This window comes from Ursus arctos, unplaced genomic scaffold (assembly GCF_023065955.2).
Source record: "Ursus arctos isolate Adak ecotype North America unplaced genomic scaffold, UrsArc2.0 scaffold_18, whole genome shotgun sequence".
Lineage (NCBI taxonomy): Eukaryota > Metazoa > Chordata > Mammalia > Carnivora > Ursidae > Ursus > Ursus arctos.
In genome coordinates, this window is record NW_026622852.1 from 54,394,782 (window position 1) to 54,415,746 (window position 20,965).

The 20,965-nt window shown below is 56.2% G+C and overlaps 1 long non-coding RNA gene across 1 annotated transcript; it reads left to right on the forward strand.

The window, feature by feature from the left end:
- Positions 1–250: 250 nt before the first annotated feature.
- On the forward strand, positions 251–3,557 carry LOC130543993 (uncharacterized). The gene is made up of 2 exons (XR_008959832.1): positions 251–351; positions 942–3,557. It is a non-coding gene; the product is annotated as an uncharacterized LOC130543993 (long non-coding RNA).
- The last annotated feature ends 17,408 nt before the right edge of the window (positions 3,558–20,965 follow it).

A 20,965-nucleotide genomic window follows, 5' to 3' on the forward strand; every position in this document is an offset into this window, starting at 1 on the left:
TCTCCACCCATGTGACTGCGCTCGGACTACTCCAGGCTGCTTTCTCCCCCTCGCCTGCAGAAAACCTTGTTCGCTCATGGCACTGGGCCTTTGCTTGTGCTGCGCCCTCTGCCAGAAATGTCCTGTCCTCTCCACGCTGCCTTCAGAGCCTGGTCAGCCAGGGCTCTGGGAACACCCTGCTGACAAGTCGCTTCCAGAGTTCTGTGCTCACAGAGCCAAGTGGCAATTGTCCTGGTGCGGCGTCCGTGTTTACCTCCTGTCTGATTCTACTTCAGGATGACTTCTCAGGCTCGAGAGCCATGGCTGCTCCGTTTTCCTGTCCTCGGTGTCCAGCACCGTGCCTGTCACACAGTAGGTGCTCCTTTGAGTGGGCTGGATGTTCGGAGCCCTCCTTCCCCAAGCAGGGAGCGTGCACGGCAGACAGACCGCTCCCGCTCCCGCTCCTGCTCTCCTTCCTTATCAAGGAGAAACAGGACGCCTCAGTGCTTCTCTGATGATTCCCGAGGGAGAAGCTTCTGTGAAATGCTGGGGTTTCTAAGTTAGAGCTCAGCGGGAGGGGGAGGCTTGGGGGCTCCATGGAGGGTCAGGGGGGCCCCCCACCATCTGCTCCCCCCAGCTCCTGCACTTCTCCTAGCCCCTCCCCTGCATACCTCCCCTGCCTTCTCCTCCTGGCCTGGGCAGTTAGCAGTCTGCAGTGTGCAGACAGCCAGGGTTGGGGGGCTCTGGGGCCAGCCTGGCTGGGCCCTTGTCCCCACGGCTCTCACTGTGTCCCTGTCTGGCCACTAGGCCTCGTCCTGATGCTCGCCGTGAGGTAGCCTGGTCTCCCTGTCCCAGCAGAGGGATGGCTATTGCTACCGTTTGGCTGGAAGCAGGGTCCCTGCAGGATGCTTGAGTTGAATGGAGTCCGGGGGAGTATTGAGTTCAGCCCTTTCATTTGGCAGATGAGAAAGCTGAGGCCCCAGGAGGGAAAGGGGCGTGTTCAAGGTCACGTGGTGAACCCAGTGTTCTTCGGTAGCTGGCTGCCCTGCCAGGAGAGAAGAAGACCCATAGACCTTGGCTTTGACCTTGAGGAAATGGAAAGACTTGGACCTTAAAGACACAAGATTACTGTGGCCAAGCTGTGGGCAGACTGTGTGACCTCGGGCATGTTACCTGATCTCTCATGTCCTGGTGAGGATTCCGAGAGACGACAACTCTAGGGTGCCTAGTAGACCTCCCGGCATGCACCAAACTCTCAGTGAGCACGAGCTTTCTTATGATGAGGGAGCTGGTAAGCCTCACCTCGAACAAACAACCGATGAAATGTGTTCTTATGTGGACATGGCAATTGTCTTGCCCCTTTTAGGTAAAATCCTCCATGTTGTAAAAGGAACCGCTGCGGACTTTTCTGGATGCAGGCGAGGGGACCAGGCGAACATCCCACTCTCTGCCCCTAGAAGCTGTGACCTCAGCAGAGGGACTTGGGGCTCTGGACTCAGCTTGCTCATCTGCAAAGTGGGGTCACTGGCCCTTCCCTCCAACGGCTGCTGTGGGGCTCAGTGAGCTAACTTAGGGGTGCAGGACCTGGTGACCAGAAGCCCAGAACCCCATCTTTTTCACAAACTAAGGATACCTGTTATGGAGAAAGTGGGGTTGGCCCACGAGACTTTGTCTCTGGTTCTACGCTTCCCGGGAGAAATACAGTCTAGAGCTCCAGGGCTGAGGGAGCAGGGTTCCCAGGACAAGGAAGCCCCGCCCAGCAGCCCCTCCCGCCAGCCTGGCCACTGCTCGGTCACGGGGTCCTGGCTTCCTCCCTACCCCATGGAAGTGTGTGATCAGCTCCTCCCCCCGCCGCTGACCTGAGCTGTCTGGGGGCCCTTTTCTGAGGGTGGGGGGGTGGGGGTGCACATTTTCCAGGCTCTAGTTCCCTGGCAGCTCCGAAAATTAATTGGCCTTTCGTGTGGCATAGTATTTATTTTAATTAGCAGGAAATTGACCAATTTCTTAATAAGGGGTTTTATGTAGGTTCCGCATTTGGGGTGGGTGGTATGTGTGTGTCAGGGGGATTTGGTGATCAAGCAAGAATGATCCCCCCAGCCCCAAAAGGGGACCCTGGGCTCCAGAGAACTCTGAACTTCCTAGCTGCCATCCTCCCGCGGAGGGATTAAGAGGGACTAGTGAGAGCCCCTCCGCAGGTGAGGGGCCCCCTGCCTATGGGTTGAGTCAGGAGGTGGTGGGAGGAGAGGAGTCTGGGCCAGGAAACCCACAGAAGGCCAGGTGACTTGGCTACAGGCCTCAGCCTCCCAGATAGCCCCCACTCACCCCTCCACCCCCGTGACAGCCCCAGGGGAGGCTGCCCTGACCTCCCGGGAGCTCAGGCACCCATGCAGTTCGGCAGCACCCTGCACCTCTCCTTTGGGGCCCGCGGGCAGTGACAATGACAGGGTCCAGTGTGTTACCTGGACTGTCAGTCCCCTGAAGTCAGGAACTGTGCGCTCAGCTTATCCCCCAAACCAGGCAGGGGTAGGTGCCCACTGTATGTAAAGTGAGGGAATGATGGAGTCAGAACGGAAAGCATCCAGTCCGGGACACCTGGTCGAGAACTGTGGCCAACCCCCTGCACTGGAGTGTCCTCATGACTTTATACCTTAAAGTCCTGATGGGGGGACTCACCCCCTCACCCGACCACCTAACTCACCCTCAGGGAACGGCCTCACTCCCTCTCATTTCCTAGGGGTCTGACCCAGGAGCACGTGTGCACACCCAGCCCGTGAAGGGGGGAGGATGCTTATTCCCTCCCCAGCCTGGATCCAGAAGGGGCTGGGCGGGGTGGCCCCCAGCGGCTCAGCCTCCCGGCACCAGGGGAGCGGGGCTGCCCACTGCCCTCAGGCCTGGCGACCTTGCTGGAGGGCTCTCTAGGGACCTGCTCCAGCCGCCAGCCAGTGAAGCCATGACCTCCCCGTCCCCGCACAGGAAATCCATCCGCATGCCTCCTACTGGCCCAGGCCCCATGGAGGAGCGGCTCAGTCTGGAGACAGCCCTGGGCTCCTCAGCCTCTCCGCCTGGACTCGGACCCACCAGATTCCCCATTGATTTGTTTAAAACCATTTACGCCGTGCTTTCTTTGAGGGAGGAACTGTTCTAAGCACGGTAGAGATATGTATCCTCAGTATGAAGTCGGAGCCATCATGTCCCCATTTTACAGACAAGGAAACTGAGGCACAGAGGACAAGTGACCGACCCACTTCCCCTCAGGCTTTCACAGCCGCCTTCTGGGGTGACAAAGTTAGTTTCTGCACTCGCCAGGCTTCACCCAGCCCACGTGCCTTCGCGCTGCCGTGAAGGATGGGGGTGGGGCAGATGGTGGCGCGAAGGTCCCTGGCGCGCTCAAGGCGGCGAGCACGGGGCCCCTGGCACCAGCCACACCTGGCTTTGATTTGGTTTGGCCACGTGCCGCTCTGTGGTCCTGGGCACGTGGCTTCACATCTCGTCACCACCCTTCTGAGAATTGGGGGGGGGGGGGACTATCGTTCCAAAGGTTGTAACAAGGAATAAACAAGCAAACCCGTGTCAAGGGCCCCGCGTGGTGTCCAGGAGCAATTTTTGATTCATAAAGTTCATATTCCCTCCTTTTTCTCCCCAACTTGTTTTCCCAGAAGCCTTTGTCCCCCTTTCCAGGGCAGTGTCCCCAGGGACAGGTGTCCCCGGAGCAGTTTCTGTCTGTGTCACTCAGTCTGGTGCCTGGTCATGTGTGCTCTGGCCCCTGGCCCCTTAGCGCCCCAGGCAGAGGGCAGACCAGACCGGAGGAAGGCAGGCACTCTGCTGGGAGTGGAGCTGGCGTTCTAGCCTCATTCATTGGTGAGATAAACACTAATTGAGCACCTACTGTGTGCCAGACCCTGAGAATGAGACAGCCTCCAGGAACCACCTCCCCACACACATGGGCGTGGGGGAGAGGCAGACAAATGAACTGGCCACCTTGACTCAGGGGTCCTCGGGGGGGCTGGGATCAGTGGGGGGGGGGGGCTGACCCAGCAGCAGAGTCAGGAGGCTTCGGGAAGAGGTGACATCCAAACCGAGGCTGGTGGCTGAAGGAAGGCATGTGAGTGGGGTGCATTCCAGGCAGAGGGGGCCTGCGGCAGGTGTGGCCCTCAGGAGGCCGTATCGGTCATGGTCGTGGTCATGAGTCCCTCTGGGTGTAAGAGCTGACAAAGGTGAACCAAAAAAGCTGGCCCTTGACACTCCCCCCGTCCCCATTACATCCCCGTGCTGGATGGAGGAGAGCAAACGTCAACCAGGTAATCAAGCAAATAAATGGATCATCCCAGAGCGGGAGCGTGAATGAAGCCGCCGACCTGGGGAGGTGGGGAGACGAAGGTGTAGTGGCAGCCCGAAGCTGGGACTCTCTCCCGAGGGTGGGGGGAGTCGCGGAGCCTGGAGCAGGGAGCAGCATGAGTGGAAGGCCTTTTCCACGACTCCTAGAGCCAGACGGAGGAGGAGGAAAGACCCGGGCAGGACTGATGGAAAATCCAGGCAAGGGATGGCGGCTTGGGTCAGGCTGGCGGCCATGGACCGAGAGAAGAGAAGAGGGTGGATCTGAGAATGCCCTAGGCGGCGAAGGGGCAGGTGTGAGGATTACAGCTGGGAGGGTGAGGATGAGGCCGACCCTGGTTTCTAGACCAGGCCTTGGGGTGACAACACTGCCATTTGCTGGCATGGAGAGCCTGGGGACATTGATGAGCTCAGCTTGAGCTTGTCCGGGGGCAGGTGCCAGAGACAATCTTGGTAGGAAGCATCCAAGACCAGGGCAGAGGCAGGGCCAGCAGCCGTGGGGGGGGGGGGGGGGGTAGAGCAGCCCGAGGGTCCCGCCAGATTCTGCCTTTCTCAAAGGAAAATTTATGTCATTCATCCTTTCTAGTGTTTCTGACTCATCCCAGAGCGTCTGCAACATAAAACATTCTAGAATCTTGAAGACTTTTCCTCTGGGTTTTCAAAGTCCTTCAAAGTGCCCTTTCTTGCTCACACATTCCTTCCACCGGGACCCACGGGTCAAAGGCTCCGGATTCGGGAAGAGGAGAGGCTGTTTCTCCTGATCCGGTTGGAAGCAATGCTTGGGGTAGAGACTGTGGGGTCTTGAGCCATGGTCCTCGTGGGTGTAGGGTTGCAGGGAGGTCCCTGGTTATTCTCTTGGAGGGGCATTCTTTACCTCCTTGGGGTGGGAGCTCTGGGTCTGTTTGGCCCTATCACTGGGGCTGGGCAGGGACCCAGCTGGGCTCTGTCGCCTGATGGAGAGGATGTGTGTGTGTGTGTGTGTGTGTGTGTGTGTGTGTGTGTGTGAGAGAGAGAGAGAGAGAGAGAGAGAGAGAGAGCGCGCCCGCCTGAAACCTAATTGTCCGCTGTCTAATCCGTCAGCCGGAGGACAGCTTGCCAGCCCCTCCCAGGCAGGCTGATAAATGCCGCCCGAGCCCCCCTGCGCCAGAGCTGCCTTAATTGGTATCAGGACGTGCCTGGACTCCATCCTCCAGGCCCCTGCCTTCCTCCCCTCCTGCCGCAGCCTCCAGCCTGCAGGCCTCCACCCCTAGCAGGGCTCACATGCGGCCACAGCCCCCGGAGGAGGGTGGGAGACCACTAACAACAGCTCCATTTATGTGGCACCTACTGTGTGCCCAGCCTATGCTGACAAACGCTCTGCCCGTCCTCATGCAGCCCTGTGACCCCTCCCTTTCCTGCCTGCACACACAGGACCTATTTCGTGGGCCCTCTGCATGCCTCCCCCACCCCCGCGCCGAGGCCTGGTGCTGGGGATGTACAACAGGTGAGACAGATAAGGCTGCCTGCCCCCAGGGGGCTCCCCGATAACTGGCAGGAAGGGGCTTATTCCCAGACAATTGGCCTGGTAGGGCTTGCCCATTTTAGGAAGTTCAGAGAGGTTGGGCAACCTGCCCAAGATCACACAGGAGGCAGAGAGAGCCAAGCTGCCTTTGAAACAATCACACGGGTCCTGGGATCGAGCCCCACATCGAGCTCCCTGCTCAGCAGGGAGCCTGCTTCTCCCTCTCCATCTGCCTCTTCCCTGGCTTATGAGTGCTCTCTCTCTCTCTCTCTTGCTCACTCTGTCTCTCAAATAAATAAATAAAATCTTAAAAAAAAAAAAAAACCATCACACGGCTGGTTCTCTATGTCGTGTGAGTCTGAATCACTCGGGGTTCAAGTCAGAAACTCAAACGCCTCCGCCTGGGATTCTGAATAAGGATTTGGTGCCCTGAAAATCTGCATGGTCACGAAGCTCTCCGGTCAGTAGGCCACTCGGGACCCGGATGGAGGTTGGTTTTCCGTTCCCCACGCTGATAGAAAATCAGGAAGGGGGAAGTCAGTGGGCCAGAGGTGATGTTCCCTTCACGCATTCAACCAGCACTTACTGAACGATCGCCCTGTGCCAGGCCTTGTTCTCAACGCTGGCAAGACTGGCCACGTGATTTGCAGGGCCCTGTGCAAAAGAAAAATTAGGGCTCCCTTGTTCAAAATGTATTAAGAATTTGAAGATGGTGACCACAGACCATGAAACCAAGCTGGGGCCCTGAGCCACTGGCAGGTTGCCCTCCCGTGAAGCCAGACCTGGTGCTGGGGTTTGGCAGGGACAGCCAAACCAACGAGCCTGAGCCCTGATCTTGACCTGGCCCCCGTCCCTTCGCTGGGATCCTGAAATTAATAAAGGGTCTGAACGCCTAAGTTCTTTTGTAGGGTAGTGGTAGTAAAATCATTTGGAGGCAAAACCTGACTTTAGCTGACAGGAAGCTATGTATCTTTTTATTTATTCCCCTTGATGTGAACATTTGTACATTTCGTCGCCGAGCTATCAATGGATATGACCTCATATCTACTGTGGGCGCCACATTGCTCCCCTAAAGGGAACCACTGGGAGTTTCCCGACACCTCTGGCCCAAAGGTTTAGGAAAAGAGATTTGGACACCCCGTATGGGGTGATCACTGCCACGCACGCCAATGTTTCTGAGGTATAATTGACACACAGCGTTATGTTAGTTTCAGGTGTACAATATAATGATCTGATATTTGTATATTTCATGTTTTTCCGCATCATCGAAAGATGAGGATCTGGCAATGACCCCAGTCCCTGGCCTGCCCGTTCCTTGGGTGTTCACTGATGAGACCCAGGGAGATGAGAGGTCAAGCAACAGAGCAATTTTCTGTTTTTCTTTTCTTTCCTTTTCTTTTTAAAAGATTTTATTTTTAAGCGATCTCCACACCCAATGTGGGGCTCAAACTTATAACCCCGAGATCGAGAGTCATACGTTCTACCGACCGAGCCAGCCAGGTGCCCCCACAGAGCAGTTTTCTTAAAAAGAGAAGAGAAAAGAGCTTTATTGGTTATAAATGTCCATCGTCATCAGAAAATCAATACAAAAGAGGAAAGTAGCAACACCCTGAAATCTACCCCCTCCACAGTGACTACCCTGCCTTCCAGATTTTACTAGAGATATCCTTTTTCTCCCCCCCAAAGATGGCTTTTACCACTCAGTATTTTGGAACCTGCATTTTCCCCCGTCACTGAACAGTACGTGGTGGCCATCGTCCCACATCTGAGTCATCGCTTTTCAGGGAGACAGGGAAGTCCACGGTAAACACGACCCGTACCCCGCTCAAACAACCCCATTGTTGCACACCACATGATTCCAGTGTTTTCATTAATGGGTACCTCCCCAAGATGGCATTTTTGTACACACACTGGCCTGTTTCCTTCGGTCAGATCCATAGATGGGGAACCCCTGGGTCCACGTGGGGTGGGGACATCCCTCACATTGTAGATGCTGCCAGATGGCCAACACCATAGTCCCTGCCCCCGCTCATCTCTCCCAAAGAGCCATTCTCTGCTTATCAGGAAGAGGGGCCTATCCAGGCCAGGCAGAGCAGCCCCCCACCCAAGCCCTGCAGGGAAGGCAGGAAGCCGGGAGGGGTACCCCACCAGCACTGCCATCTTTACATGGCCGTCTCTCCTGGGGCCTCCCCCGCTACCTCCACGCACTGTCCCCAGCCCCCACAGCGGCCCACTGGCTGCCACCCCCAGCAGGGCCTCTGGTTCTCTCTTCTCAGACGGGGATAAAGGCTGGACCCCAGGCCCCCACAAACCCTAATCACTTGAGCTGTCTCCTGATTTGCATGTCCTTACGGCGCCTTGATTAATAGCCCTTCCTAGGATCTTCTCTGCTCCAGCCACGAGGGCTCTGATTGCCAAGTGGCCTCAACTCCTTTAAAAATAAGATCATCTTCCCTAATGCAAGGGGAGCCCATGGTTCCCTGAACAATAAGAGATCCGGAGGCGTTGCTCAGGCGCCCCGTGGGCATGGACACGTTGGAAACTTCTGGAAGGAATCAGGCTATTTCTCTACCCTGGCAGGCCAAAGCCTTTTCTCGGCACTGACATGAACTCTCACACCCATTGTTGGGAGTGGGCATCATCTGTCCTGTTACAGAAAGGAAGTGGAAGCTCAGGAAGTGCAAGCTATTTGCTCAAGGTCCCCGAGCCAGGGAGGGATTTGAACTCAACACCTTCTGATGCCACACCTTACTTAACACTCTTCACTGCCTTGTTAGAAGCAGACCTGGCCAGGGGCCGGGCCTGGAAGAAGGGACACATTTAGCGAGGTGACTGTGACACTCCGTCCTGATGAAGCCGGGCTTTGCCCTGAGAAGAGAACCAGATACCCCTCTGCTGTCCCCTCCCCATTATGTTTTCATGTCTGGGGAGTTGAGAAAGGGGGTGCTGGGTCTTGCACCATGCCTGTGAACTCAGATCATAGCCTGGGAATTCCACTCACTCTCGGCGGCCTGGAACGCTCTCCCAGGGTGTGTGGGGGCAGGATGGTCCTGGGGGCGGCAGGGCACGGAGACCTGGCTAGACTCTGCCCTGCCCTGCCCTTGGCCACCGAGCAACTCCCTCTCCTGCAGCTCTTCCTCCTTCTCACAGGGGCAGAGCAGCAGGAGCTGCAAGGTTTAAAATGCTGTGAGTGTAGCGCCGTGTGCCCCTTTTATCTCCTTGGTTGAACAGTTTCTCAACCTGCTTCCTCCGCCGCCATCACTCTCCCCCGGGGCCTCTCTCTCCTGCTGGCTGGGTCAGCAGGGTCTCCCGGGCCTTTGGCAGGGCCCCTGGGAGTGGGAGACTGAACGCTAGGAGGGCCTGCTCTCTGGCCATCTCAGGCTTTGCTGGGCTGGGTGTGGCTGTCCCTGGCGGGGACCTGCCAGGCCACTGGGCCTTGGAGCAGGTGCACACGCATGGTCCACTGGCCCCAGCTGGGAACATGCCCTCGCTGGCCTCCAGAACACAGCGTGCTCGGGGCTGCACCTTCCTGGGGAGCTGTAACAAGCTGTTCCCACTCCTTTGGAGACACCTCCATGGGGCGACAAGGGGGCAGCAGGAGGCACAGCGCGGGCTGGGAATGTTCTCCAGTGCCAGGCCCTCAGGGCCCGGAGTGCAGGCTCCTGGAACAGTGACCCCTGGCCCATTGGCCCCTGCTGCTGCTACTGGCTCCTAGCAGGGGTGGCCTCTCCTCTCTGCTTTTGTTCTCCCAGCTGGCCTGGGTGCACGAGTGAGTTGAAGGATTCTTGGGCACATCCCCAAAGCTTTTGGGTTTCAGAGACCAGCATAATCTCCAAAGAAAATTTGGAGGATTGATGGGGTGATACCAGTTTTAAATTTTGCTAGGGAAGGGTGTTAATGAGAACAGACAAAACAAAGAAACACAAGCATTAAAAATCCCATCATCGGGGTGCCCGGCTTGCTCAGTCAGAGCACGTGACTCTCGATCTCAGGGTCATGAGTGCGAGGCCCATGTTGGTTGTAGAGATTATAAATAAACTTTTTTAAAAATCCCATGAAATGAAATAAATTATATTTTAATACCCCAAAGGTATGAAGGACACAATCTTAGAAGGGAGGAACGTCCTCCCCCAAAAGGGGCATTTGGAGACTTCACAAATGTTTCTTATGCTTTAAGACCTGGACAGGTTTGCCACAGACAAGCACCCAGCGCTGGTCCCTAATGTAGTACTTGGGATCCTCTCATGGTCATAAGATGGCTGCTCCACCTCTGGCCATCACGTCCACATTCCAGGCAGGAAGAAGCGGGCAGGTTTTCCTTGAAACCTTTGCCTTTAACTCAGGAAGGGAAACCTTCCCCTTGATCTTCTGCCTTCAGCTCATTGGCCAGAAGTGGGACACGTGCCTACCCCAGAGCTTGCAAGGGAGGCCGAGAAATTAAGTATTTTAATTTTCTGGACTCTACGGTAGAGAAAGGCCAAAAGGAAAAGTGTTGGAATGAGTATTTGCACATATGGTTTTCTGGAAAGTCTCAGCTTTCAGTTCATTTTATCCCTCTCTCAAGTCAGTGTGTGGAACCCTGGGCTCCCCTGGCTGACCGTGGCCTCCAGCTCCCAGTTCCTCAAGCAGCAACCGGCAAAGCCCAGTTTCGCCTGCAATCCCAGGCTCCTTTGTAGATCCGAACTGGTCCCTAATTCAGGGATACGAGTGTTGTCCCTGCCTGTTTTGGGGTTTCTGGTTTGAAGAGCACCCCAGAACAAAGCCTCTTTTCAGAGCATGTCCCCCAGATGGAGTTGCCACAGAAAATATAGGCCGTCAAGTTAAATGTGAATTTCACAATAATGACATATTATTTTACTGCAAGTATTTGCATGGGCTATACTTAAACTAAAATGTTCATTATTTATTCAAAGCACAAATTTAACTGAGTGTTTCGTATTTTTGTTTGTTGAATCTGGCATCCTAACTCCCAGAGTCTCAGGGTCTATAGCTAGGAGGTACGAGGGAGAAACTCCAGGGCAGGTCTCAAACTACCAAGCCGTGTGACTTTGGGAACATCGCCTCCCCTCTCTGGGTTTCCCAGGCCCCATCTCCGGATGGAGGTGACTTGAAGTTCCCACCCAGCAGGGCCAGATCACTGTGAGGCACCCCAGGGAGCCCAGGCAGCCTCCACTGATGAACGAGGGACCGCAAGGTCCAATTGTCTTCGGTGTTCCTTTGCGCTGGGGGCGTATTGACCAGAAACTGATGTACCACGAGTGCTGCTCTTGAAATGAACGGCACAAAATTGAGGCTTTTATAGGTCAAAATGGGTGACTATTATCACCTTCATACTGTTCAGCCTAATAGTTTTACACGGAGAGGGGAGATGGGGGTCCTGGGCCATCTCTGCCTTCAGGGACAGAATGGGGTAAAATGGGTTTGAATCCCGATTCGGTGTCATCCCAGCTAGCAGACCTTAGGGCAAGTCCCTTCCCAGAGCCCCCGCTTGTCTTCATCTGTAAAATGGGTACGCTGACGGTGAGGGTTCCGCTAGGCATGCATGCCGAGTACAGAGCTGAGCCCAGCAAGCAGGAGCAGCGTCTCCATCAACCTGGTACTCTCTGTAAACTGTTGACCCTGCCTGTCTCCTGGTGGTAGCTTCTCCGGGGAGGCGCCAGCTTCGGGGCGTGCGTGCAGGCGGGTGTGGGCACGGGTGCCTCACTTTTGTAGAGCGGGTCTGGAGACCGGCTTCATGCGCCATGGCTCCTCTTCCCCTGTTGCCCCAGCATGGCCACAAGTCCTGTGGTGCCAGAGGTCCCCATCGGTGCCCCCCACAGGGCTGTGCCCACCCTCCGCTTTGCTGGGAGGGGGTGTAACCCAGCCAGTGGGCACCCCGAGTGAGACCTTGCTTCCACACGTCCCATGAATGATCACCTGGGGAGTGGAGCCCCTCTAGCAGCATCTGGACTCCCCTGCTGTCGCCCAGCCACGAGCACTGTCTAGGACACAGGGCAGGCCATCAGCCAGAAAGCCAGGGAGTCCTTCAGGGTTGTCTGTGAGCAGAGGTGGCCCTCACAGGATCAGGGAAGGGCTCGCTGTCCCACCCCCACATCCTCCCAGACCTGCCAGATGGTGAACCCTGACTGTCCCTCTTTCTAGCTGTGTGCCCCCCCCATGGGCCCCAGCTTTCAGCCCTGGGGAAGGGCGGGGTTATTAGTGGCCTCCTCGCAGGTGAGGCCAGAGGCGTTGATGGACGCTTGCTCAGCCCCCCACTGGCTGGGTGTACAAGAGGCGGGCCTTGTGCAAGCCCCTCATTTTCCAGGTGGGGAATCCAAACCCCAGAGAAGGCACCCCCCAGGGCTGGCCTGGCCCCTCAGCAGCCAGAACTCCAGACGGCAGGACCTCTGGGGACCTGGCAGCAGCATCTGCAGAATGTGAGCCGGAAGGAGGAAGAGGAGGCAGCTGGAGTCAGAAGGCAGGGGGGGTGAGGGTGGGGGTGGGGGGTAGGGGTGGAAGAGAGAGCAGTTAAGGAGGGGGAGACTGGGCTCCTGCTGCATCGAAGCTGCCCCCACCCTAGGCCACCCAAAGGAAGGCAGCCCCCCCCCGCCCCCCCATCCCCGCCAACTGAGCACCCCAGGACGACGCCCTCTCTCTTGGCCCCCTGCCCCTCCCCTGTGCATTCCCTCCTCCCTCCCCCTCTCCCTCATGCCCACAGCTTTGCGGCTTCCCTGGGAAAACAGGCAGAGACCTCCGGGCTAGGTGTGTGCGTGTGGATTGTGTGGTGTGCACATGTGCGTGTGTACGTCCTTTATGCACACGTGCGTGCGTGTTGTGTGCACGTGTGCGTGTGCGCGCACGTGTTTGTGTGTCTTGCGCGTGAGCTTGCGCGCGCGTCTGTGCCTTTTCGCACCTGTGCGTGTGTGTGTTCTATGTGTGTGTGTGTGTGCACGTGTGCGTGCCCGTGCGCGGTGTGCAGGCGCGGGGAGGGGGCGGCCGGGGCTCGGGAGGGGATTTAAAGCTGCCTTCGTGCTGCCGGCGTGAGCGCTCCTGATAAACAGCCTGAGAGCCCGGAGCAGAAGCGCTGGCGGCGGCGGGAGGCTGCGTATCAGAGCTCCTGGCAGGCTCGCAAAAAGCTGTCCCCGGCCCCGCGAGCCGCTCTATCAGCCCACGGAGGGAGGGCGGGGGAGGCGGGAGGGAGGGAGGGAGGGAAAAAGTATTTGCTTCAGCCCTTAATCACGGAATTTGAAATCCCAGCGAGTCGGTGCCATTTATTTTCAGAGACTGTCAAGGCTGGTTTCAGCATTTAAAAGAAAGGAGGATAAAAAACATTTGCATTTCTCTCTATTTCTCTCTCTCTCTCTTTCTCTCTCTCTCTCTTGCCTGCCGCTCGCTGGGCGCTCTCCTCCTCTCCCCCTCGCTCGGCGCCCCGCAGCAGAGCTGGGGCTGTGTGTTGGGGAAGGAGTGCCAGAGAGAGATTTTTCAGGGCGCTCTGGGCAAAGCCGAGGTGGGGCCCCGCTCGGAGGAGAGGGTGTCGGCCTGATGGGGGGGGGGCGCTGCGTGGTGCAGGGTAGAGGTGGAGAGCCGGGCTTGGCCAGGGCTGCTGCACTTGGGGGTGCTGGGGTCGTCTACAGGGCTCTCCTCAGTCACCCCAGAAAAGAGCCGTGGCCCCCAGATTTGCCCCAGCCCTGGGAGACCCCATCAGCCCCGCCTGGCTTCTGAGATGGAAGTCTAGGATGTTGGGGCTGTGCGGGGAGGTAGGACACCCCCAGGGCAACCCCTCCCTGCACAGATAGGGAAACCGAGGCTTGGAACCCAAGAATGGCATGGCCAAGGTCACCCCGGCAAAACCAGGACAAGGAGGGAAGGTAACTGTGCAGCAAGGATGTGCTCCGTGCCATGCACGGAGCAGGCACCAGAGACGGCACTGGATGGGGGCTGGGGCTGGCGACGAGGGCTTGGAGGCAGATGGACTCGAACGCAGCTCCTGACACTGGCCAGCATGCTGACCTTGGCCCCCATCCCCCATCCGACCTTCAGATGGAGCCCATGGGACCTCCTTCCAGGACCTAAGGAGCACGTGCACTGCACGGAGCTGGGCATGTGGGGGCAGCCCCATCACCGGGGTTACCTTCCAGCGCCACACCCACTCTCCTTGCGGCTGTCTCTCTTGCTCCTTGGGGATGACTTGAGGCTCAGGGGCCAGACCATTCTGTCCCTGAAAAGGCAGGCTGGGGCACGGACCCCCAGGGCCCCGGGCCAGGTCTGTTCCCCAGGGCCCCTCTCTGAGACTGTTTCCTCATTAGTAAAATGAGACAAGTCACCCAGCTACTGTTGGGGTGCAATGAGTTCGTGCGTTTGGAGCACTTGCAGGTGCCCCACCCCCTCATGATGATTACGGGCCCCCGTGTCCCAGATTCTAGGCTTCTCAAGACCAAGGCTCTGGGGTTCATGTCAGAATGTCCGCTGGTCCCAACCTAGGGGAGTGATGTTAAAAAAGCATTGGTAGGGCTCCGGTAGGGGCCTCAGGGGAGGAGGAAACAGCCCAGCCCTGCACAGGAAACTGCCCACTCTTGCCCAAAGCCGGGGAGCAGAGACTCGGGATACCCCACTCCCTACCCACCCCCACCAACATGTGCTTATTTTTTTAATTACAAAAAGGAGACGTCTTCATTGGTGCAATACGGAAGGGATCAAGAAAATCGTAAAATTACCTCCCTCCCAACACCTTGCATTTCCACTCCCCAGATAATCAGTGTCGAGAGTCAGGACAAAGCCTTCCAGATTTTTCTGTCAATACAAGCCCGTATAAATCTTGTGTGGGGTCGGGCAATGCTGCACATCTTGTTCGGTAATTTGTTTTCTTTTACACACTGTGGCCTCTTTTCCAAGTGCTTTCTCATGGCATTTCCCTGTGCACGCGTGCGTGCCTGCAGTCATCCGATCCCCAGGGGCTGGGCACTGAGGTTGTGTCCAGGCTTGTCCTCTCGGGGCCGCAGAGGAGAGCCGGCCTTCTAGAGCAAGGGCTGTTACCGGCATCAGAAGAACCTCTGAACTGAAGGGACACTCAGAGAGCAGCCGGTGGCCGTGGGAACTCTGTTCCCTTCCACAGGGAGAGGCTGGTCAGGGCCCTGCCAGGACCAGAGCTGGGGGAGAGGCGGCATCAGGGAAAGCAGGGGCCCAGCCATCATCCCTCCAGGGGAAGGAAGCCCTCACCGGGCTACCCCAGGCCTGGGAATGTCAAGGCCTGGAGAGAGGACCCAGCCTGGGCTGTCCTGGTCCTTCCATGAGCAAGTGGGAATGGTCTGTGTTCTGTAAGTGGAGGGATATCAGTAGCAAGCCCCTTCCTCTTGCCCTTCTACACCTTCCATGGCCCCAGGTTCTGGCGCTTTCCGATTCAAACTGCCTCCCCCTGCCAGAGGGGCCCCCCAAACCAGAGGGCTCCCCCCCCAAGCCTCCCATCCACACATGGAGCCTAAGTCAGCAGGGGGTGGTGGTAGGAAGCCCGGAGCTCCATCTGCAGCAAGGCACGGCTTTTGTTCTCAGTTTTGTTGTTTGTGCATCAAAGGGAACTTGCACAGTGTGGTTTTTGGCGACAGGCTGACCCCTGTTCAGTGACAGCTCCGAATCCTTGGACCCTCAGGTTTCTAACCATTCAAATGGAGATAACGGCAGCACATGCTTCCCAGGACCATCCTGAGGACGTGGGGGGGGGGGGTCCACCAAAGCCCTCAGCCAGCTCCCCGACACACAAGGTCTCATGAAGTTTTGCTCTCATTTTATTTTTTAATTATTATTCCTGATAATGACATTTGCAACGATCTGAAGGCAGAGAAGACGGTCTCCAAGTTGGACGTCAAGACCAGGAAAAGCCTATAGTGGTGTGTGCATTGTGTGTGTGCAGTGTGTGTGAATGCAGTGTGTGTGGTGGCTGGCGTGTGTGTCCCATGTATGTTGGGGTGTCCTTTGGGCCCCCCCGCCCCCCCAGGGTGCTCTCTCCCATTTTCTCGGGGCCCCTGGCCTATCTCCTTTTCCCCGAGAATCCCTTATCACACGTCCTCCCTGTCCCTGAAGGATGGGCCTGTTACTCTGGGTGACCTGGGAATGCCCAAGAATGGCCCCAGAGAGCAGAAGAGACCCCTTGAACGGAGGGCTGTGTGGGCCTCGAGTTCAGGCCTCATCCCTGCTCCCCCGGCTGGGTTTGGGTCCTGGGTCCCTCTCCACTGGCTGTGGGAAGTTGCTTTAAACTCCCTGGGCCCCTGTTCCCCATCTGTAAAACAACGATAATAATAATAAGGTCCTAGATTGTTTAAGCTCCTCCTTCCCTCCCGCAAACAAGCAAGCAGACAGACCGGAAAATGCTCGAGCCTCCGGGCACTCGCTCCAAGGAGGGGCTGCTAGAGGGCCATCGGCAGAGTAACAGCATTTGGGCTTCGGAGCTTCTCCATCTCCCCCTTTCCTCCAAGAGCTGTGTTTATTCATGCACACCCGCACCGCACCGCCCCTGCCCCCTCAGCCCTGCATGGCTCTGGCAAGATTCCTAGATTTGCAGGGCAGGGTGGGTGGGGCAGAGCTGAGCAGGAAGGTAGGGTGTGAGTTCTCCAAGGAACGGGCTCTCCCAACACCCCAGCAGGGGTGCAGCCCACTCAGGACTCCCCACCCCCACTGAGAACATGGCCGGCTAGCATCTCTGTCCATCCCACCCACTGCTGAAGAGAGGAGGAAGGAGGAAGGCCCCCTATGGGTGCGGACCCTCAGAGTTTTTCAAAGTACGTTCACAGATCTTGTTGATGGTGCTAGGAAACGAACCGGTCTCCTCCCCTCTGGAGGCCTCAGTTTTCTTCTCTGTGAAATGGGGCTACGCGAAATCCATGAGCTCCGGGTATAATGCGGCCGGCACAAAGCCCCACGCGTAGTCAGTCTTAACCAGTGTTAGCTATCGTGGCAGATGGTGCCACTGCTCCCAGTAATTCCCTGCCCTAAGAAGGTCGTACCTCCCCACTCCACCGTCAGTGACTCACAGCGCCTCCCTCTGGGCAGGGCCTGTATTTCCACGCCCGTGGACATCGGGCTTGGCCATGTGACTTGCTCTGACCAATAAAATGTGAGCAGCCGGCACCCTCCGCAGAAGCTTGAACAGCTCTCCTGGGGCTGTGCCTGCTCCCTAGATCTTTTCCTTCTGGAAGCTGCTTTCTACAGAGGGGCCACACCCTCAGCCTGGATCCCAGCATGAAGACAGCACACGGCGCGGCGCGGTGGGGCGGTGAGGCAAGCACGCGGTAGACATTAAACCTGAATGAAAATAAACCCCGGCTCCGGGGACCTACCGCTATTTCGGAGATGCTTGTTACGCAGCATGACCTAGCAAAACCCGACCCATACTGAAACTGACGCCTAGAAATAACGGTCCCAACAAATAAGAGCAGGTGCCAGGGGACAGGAAATCAGGTCCTGAAGGTATTGATGGTGACCGTGTCATAGAGCAGGGAACAGTGGGGAATTCCGCCCACGGGTGACTCACGAGGCTGGTACGACACTGCACTTGCGGCTTTGTCCGAAGAGCTGGGGAAGCAGAAACGTTCGGCAGGGCTCGGTTGCTAATCGCTGCATGTTACAGACTGAATCGTGCCCCCGCCCCATTCATCTGTTGAAGCCCTCCCTGCAGCGCGACTGTCAGAACGTGACTATATTTGGAGAAAGGGTCTATAAAGAGGTAATTAAGGTAAAATGAAGTCATCAGGGTGAGTCCCAATCCAATACGACAGGTGTCCTTAGAAGAAGGGGAAGTTTGTCTCCCACTCCCCCTGCTTGTGTTCCCTCTCTCGCTGACTCTCTCTCTCTGTTAAATAAATAAATAAATAATCTTATTTAAAAAGAAGATGAAGAAGAAGGGGCAGTTTGCACACAACACGTACAGGGAAAGGTGATGCGAAGGCCCAGGGCGAGTGTGGCCATCTACCAGCGGGAGAGGGGCCTGGAACAGAGCCTTTCGTGGCCACTCGAGGGAAGCGACCTGCTGACAGCTTCTGTGGACACTCCCAGCCTCCGGAAGCGCGATCCGTGCATTTCTGTTGTACTTTGTTACAGCGGGCCCAGCAAACGCACACCCTGCCATTTCCCAAGACACCACAGGAAAGAGATGCTCTCGGAGGGAATTGGCCCATTTGCAAGCAGGGACCAAAGGGAAAGGGAGAGCCTGGAAATTCTGGATTTGCAGCGTTGACAAATACAACTATTTCTCCTCTCTATCCAGTGAAAGAGAAAGGAAGCCGGAGCTCGGGGAGCCCAGGGCCCAGGGGCCGGGTGCCCGTCAGAGGATGAGCGATGTCATTGCGGGAAGAAGGCCACCCGTCTTATGGAAAGCGAGCTTGGGCACAAATGTCCCATCCCCGAGTGGAAATAGGTGACACCCTCCCCGACACTCCCCCTCCAGCCGTTCGTCCTCCAGAAACCTAGAGAACCCAGGGCCATTTTTGGAAAAGCCTGCTCTTTGCAAGACGAGTGGGCAAAACAGACCCAGTCCCCGCCCCTCTGGCAGTTGGTTGATTCTTCAAATTGGAGTTACAGATGACATTTGAGTAAACCTTCTGACATATTGGTATGTGGAATGCACAGTACGATCTTGGAGCAGATACGAGTTTTAAATTTAACTATCTGCATCCCCAGAAAAGTATTGTTTGAGGAGTCTAACTGTGAATTTCGAACTTTCTGTAAACACTCTTCAAAATGGGTAATCCACAACTTGTCAATAAAGAATCTTCTAGACCTGGGACAAAATAATGAGACTAAGAAGCCCTTGGTGTGATTGAGGCCAGCTGAGATTCAGTCTCAGGATGCGGGTGTCGTCTCACAAGGACACCGGTCCTCCTGGATCAGGGCCCACCTTAATGGCCTCATTTTAATTTAATTACCTCTCGTAAGACCTTAGCTCCAAATGGGGTTACATTCTGAGGTACTGGGGGTTAGGCCTTCAACATAGGAATTTTGGGGAGACACAATTCAGTTGATAACTGTATGTGAGACCCACTAGCTTTCCCCCTATTTATAGATCTCTTTACCAAGAGAGACATGGGCTGGGGTCACCCACGAGGGTTGCATTTAGCTGGTGGCTGGGCTGGAAGGTCCGGGAAGGCTCACCCAGGGCTGCCCACGGGCCTCCCTCTTCTGTCAGGCTTCCTCTCAGCATGGTGGGTTCTCACGGAGTGGCTGGCTTCCAAGAGGGAGCACGTCAAGAAAGGTGCCTCAAGGGGCGCCTGGGTGGCACAGTTGTTAAGCGTCTGGCTTCGGCTCAGGGCGTGATCCCGGCGTTCTGGGATCGAGCCCCACATCAGGCTCCTCTGCTATGAGCCTGCTTCTTCCTCTCCCACTCCCCCTGCTTGTGTTCCCTCTCTCGCTGGCTGTCTCTATTTCTGTCAAATAAATGAATAAAATCTTAAAAAAAAAAAAAAAGGTGCCTCAAATCTTGGAAGTTCCACAGCGTCGTGTCGGCTCCTTTCTGCTGTTCGAAGCCAGTCCTGGGGCCAGCCCGGATTCAAGAGGAGGAGCGAAGAAAACACCTATGTCTTCGTGGGAGAAGTGAGAGAGTTGGCACCCATCTGTAATCCCCCACATCGGTGCAGGAGAGAGGAGTCTTTGTGGCCAAGATGGTAGATGGGTCATGGGTCCCAATTATTTGCTGTCTTCCCAATGAGAAGATGATCCAGGCCTGCCCCGTCGTCACACGTCATGCTGGCCTCACAAGGGGGTGCCTTTCCCACCCGCCCCCCATGTCAGGCTCAGCCGCATGACTTGCTTTAGCGAGTGAATCAGGAGAAGTGACACCAGGCTGTTCAGAGAAGCTTTCAGAGGTATCACGTGGCTTAGCCAGGCTGCTCGGGCCTCCCTCTGCCGAGAACAGCGTGCTCTGGAAGACGGCGTTAGGGGAGCCCCCCTGTTCCATACAATACAACTCTAATTGGCAAGCCTTCCCCTCATCTTGAGGCCTTTGTATTTTTACATCTCTCCATTTTCTAATATTCAAAGTCCTTAAATGCATTCGTTTTTTTCTAGAAGTCATACCCCGCTAGTTTGGCATCTCAGGCCACCACCTATTCTTCCTCAGTCCATAAAAAGTCCCTGAGGGCGGGCACCCGGGGGGGCCCCACAATGGCCACATCTGAGCACAGACGCAGGGAGCCCCCTGCGTGGTCATGCTCTCTACAGGCCCTCACATGGGAACGCTGGGGCTCAGAGTGGTTAAGTGACTTGCCCCAGGTCACCCAGCTCGTAAGGAGCAGAGCTGGAATTTGAACCCAGGGCTGTGTTGCCAGTGTTCTGAGTTCTTGACCCCTGGGCTCTCCTGCCTCTCCCTGTAAGTGGTCTATAGATATCTGGTACATGAATGAACACAGGGCCCAGCGGTTCCTTTGGAAACCTGGAAGGTTCTGGATGCAGTCATGGGGTGTCTCAATCTCCGGGACTGACTAAAAAAATAGGGTAGGGGGCAGGAAAGGATGCATTAATCAGGGTCTACTCCCCTTTCCAACCCTCCTCCTCCTGCTCTCCGAGAATTGGGGGTCTTTAATGCAGATACAGAAAATACGTCCCGCCACCATCCTGAGAGCCTTCCAGCAATTAGCTCACTTAGCCTTCCCCGGGACCCGATGAGGTTAAGGGCCATTATTATTCCCACTTTACTACTGAGGAAACTGAGTCACCAAGTAGGTTAACTCTGTGCTCCTCAAACGGTCTGTGGTGGAGGAACTTTTAGAGAAAAATTTCCCATCTGCCCACAACGCTATTATCGTCACGTACGCAGTCACAAACGGACGTGGGCATTGCCCAATGGAAATGGACATTTCTAAATTATTCCCAAGTCTGATGCTTCTCTGAACATGTCAGCAAACAGCACGTGGGCCGGCACTGGTCTGTGGACCACCCTTTGGGTAGCATGGGATACGTGACTCGCCAAAGGCCCCACAGCTGGTGAGGGACGGGGCCAGGATTTGGACTGGGGTCTGGGCCCTTGACCGCTGACCTGGACGAGGGGCTGAGAAGGGTTTGGCCGCTGAGTATAATTCACGGTGAGTATCTGAGTATCTTAGGTTCTATACCTCTCCTCCCATCCTCTAAGAATTTAAAAGACCTCTAAACTGATAACTACAGGGGCTCAACGGGTACTTTTGGAATTAATAA